Raw genomic sequence first — 3,039 nt, forward strand, 5'->3', positions numbered from 1 at the left:
TCACTGCATTTTATTTTTCTTGTCTTTCTGGTGAGTATATTTTCAGTTTAGACTTAAATAGAATTCTCAAACTTAAAACTTCCAATTTATGCCTCTTTTACATTTTGTATGATGTCAAGACCATGCCATTTCTTCAGGGCAAGAGTTTTTCCTAAACTAGACTTGAAATAACAATAATCTTTCTGCTTCCCAAAATTCCCAAATCCTGTGTTTTCCTTTCCCGTCATTGAAAAGCTACTGGATTCTCGAGCTTGATGCTCAAGCGCTGAATGCAGGCTCTGCTGAGTGGTCATTTTGTTATAAGCGTACGTGGAGGAATGCTAGGATGGCCCGGGTCTTTCTGTATCCATGCAGTTTACAGCTTCCAGGTTTCTCACAGTTTTCATTTGTAAGAAGCCAGGAAGTGGTGGTTCCTCGTTTAATGTAAATTATGCTGACATCTTGGCGACTGTGTCCAAGATAGTATAAAAAAAAAATGTTTAAATCACCATGAGTGATTGTCTTCAATTTGTAGGTACAAAATCTCTCTGATTTAGATATAAATTTTTTATTGCTGCTTGATTTTAGAAACTTGTGATTAATGTTTCCTAGAATTAAATTTATTATTAGAAAATTTGGATGACTCCCACTTTATGGTAATTTTACATTACATTAAGATAAACACAAGAGCCTGACATGTTTTAAAGAAATGTATTTCCTCTTAGCACGTTTTATATAATTTGCATAAAACGCATATTGCAATCTTATAGACTGTATTTGCTCGATAATCTTCAGTTAGTTATTCAACAAATATTCACTGTGTGCCAGATATTCTTTACAAATCTGTGCTCATACTGAGCTTAAATTCTAGTGGCACAATTACCTTCTTTAAACTAAATCTACATTTTTTAAGTGATGTTTCAAAGACAATCTCTTTTGCATCCCCTTTTTTTTAACTGTGCTTTATGTGAAAGTTTACAGCTCAAGTTAATTTTTCATAAAAACTTTATACACACATTGTTATGTGACCCTACTTGCAATCCCCACAATGTGACAGCACACTCCCCCTTTCCATCCTTGGTTTCTTGTATCCATTCAACCAGTTCCTATCCCTCCCTTTTAAATAGTATGGGTGGATGTCATAATTTTCAAGTTTCAGTCTGGTCCAAAAGACCAGTTATCCACTATTGTTGTTTACTGAACCCCTTTATCAGCCATCTTAGCAGGGCTTCTTTTACCTCTTTGTTCCTCAGGGTATAGATGAGAGGGTTCAACAACGGTGTTAACTACAGTGTAGTAGAAGGTGAAGAAGTTTCCATGTTTGGAAGCAAAGTCATTCTTAGGGTCTGTGTAAACAATTGCCACTGTCCCATAAAACATGAAGACCACCAGAAGGTGGGAGGAGCAGGTGGCAATGGCTTTCTGCCTCCACTCTTCTGACTTGATTTTCCCCACAGCTTGAGCTATGTAGCCATAAGATGTTAGGATCAACCCTATAGGCAGGATGGTGAAAAGGATGGCAGAGATGGTCAACTGCCATCCATTGGAGGAGGTGTCTCCACAAGCCAGGTGTATGAGGGTAGGCACCTCACAGAGAAAGTCATCCACGTGGTGGTAGGCACAGAAGGACAGCTGGAGTGTGATGGGAGATTGGATCAGAGATTGCATCAGGCCGGAGAGCCAGGCTGTGAGGGCCAGCTTCTAACGGAGAAGAGGGTTTGTAATAATGGTGTAGCACAGTCACTGGCAGACAGCAACATAGCAGTCAAAGGCCATCACCACCAGCAAAGTGCATTCTGTGTGGCACTTAAAAGGAGGAACACACAAAGCTGGATGACATAACCCGTGTAGGTGATGGTCTTCTCAGGTCCCCACAGGTTTGACATCTGGGGCACCATAGTTGTGGTAAAGCAAAGCTCCAAGGAGGAGAGATTGCTAAGGAAGAAGAATGACGGTGTGTAGAGACGAGGGTCTATGCAGGAGAGCACAATAATGGTCAGGTTTCCAAAGATGATCATGGTGTAGAAGATTGCCACAAACCAGAAGAGAACCTTTTCCAGCTGGGGCCATTTGGAGAAATCTAAAAGGATGAAGCCCACTGGGAAAACCGTGTTGGTCATTCCTATTGCATTTGGCACTGGGGTTCAGACAGAAATGTGAGTAGAATTTTGTAAACTGAATTTGGAAAAGACTCTACTGCTGTTCCTTTGGAGAAGACAAACATTAGTTGTCCAGCAGGTCTTGGAGACTGTTTTCCCTTATATTAAGCCATGGCTGTTTTGCCTTGTATTAAGCCAAAAGGATACAATCTTTCTTTAATAATGCTGTATGGTTTATACTTAAGAGGCATTTGTAAGATACTGTCCCTTGAATATTATCTTTAAAATCTGTAATCACAACAACTCCATAGATAGCCTCATGATTACTTTAGATATCAGTATGTCCTTTCAGCTACAAATGTAGTAAAAAAACAAAAAGCAAACAAAAACTAAAATCCATTGCCTTCCAATCAATTCCAGCTCATGACTTTCGCATATTTTAAACAGTAGAACTGCTCCATAATTTTTTTGGCTGTAATTTTTATGGAAGCAGGTCACTAGGACTTTTTTTCCATGGTGCCACTAGATGGGCTCAAACTCCCAACCTTTAGATTAGTAGTCAAGTGTAAATCACTGGTGCAAATTGTTTTCACTTGACTACTAATCTCATATTTGGTGGTTGGAACCCACCCAGTGGCACTGTGGAAGAAAGGCCTGGTGATCTGCTTCCATAAAGATTACAGCCAAGAAAATCCTATGGAGCAGTTCTACTCTGTAACACATGGTGATGCCATGAGTTGGAGTCAACTTGATGGCAACATATTTGGTTTTTGTATGTAGTAGCTACAGTAAAATAATCGAAACAAAGTGTTGAACACAGAGTTCCCTTTCAAATATGAAGTTCCCCAAAGTAATAGTCTTATTTGGTACTGTTTGATGATAATAATAGGAACACATGAAATTAGATTATTGTAAAAGCAGGCCCCTCTGCTCTTATCTGTGAGCAGCATAGTCTCAGCCA

At 39.4% G+C, this 3,039-nt stretch overlaps 1 pseudogene; it reads right to left on the reverse strand.

Annotated features, from left to right (window-relative positions):
* Positions 1–1,163: 1,163 nt before the first annotated feature.
* Positions 1,164–2,099, reverse strand: LOC126068241 (olfactory receptor 2H1-like; annotated as a pseudogene).
* Between the last annotated feature and the right edge of the window lie 940 nt (positions 2,100–3,039).

Source organism: Elephas maximus, chromosome 2, assembly GCF_024166365.1.
Source record: "Elephas maximus indicus isolate mEleMax1 chromosome 2, mEleMax1 primary haplotype, whole genome shotgun sequence".
NCBI classification, from domain to species: domain Eukaryota; kingdom Metazoa; phylum Chordata; class Mammalia; order Proboscidea; family Elephantidae; genus Elephas; species Elephas maximus.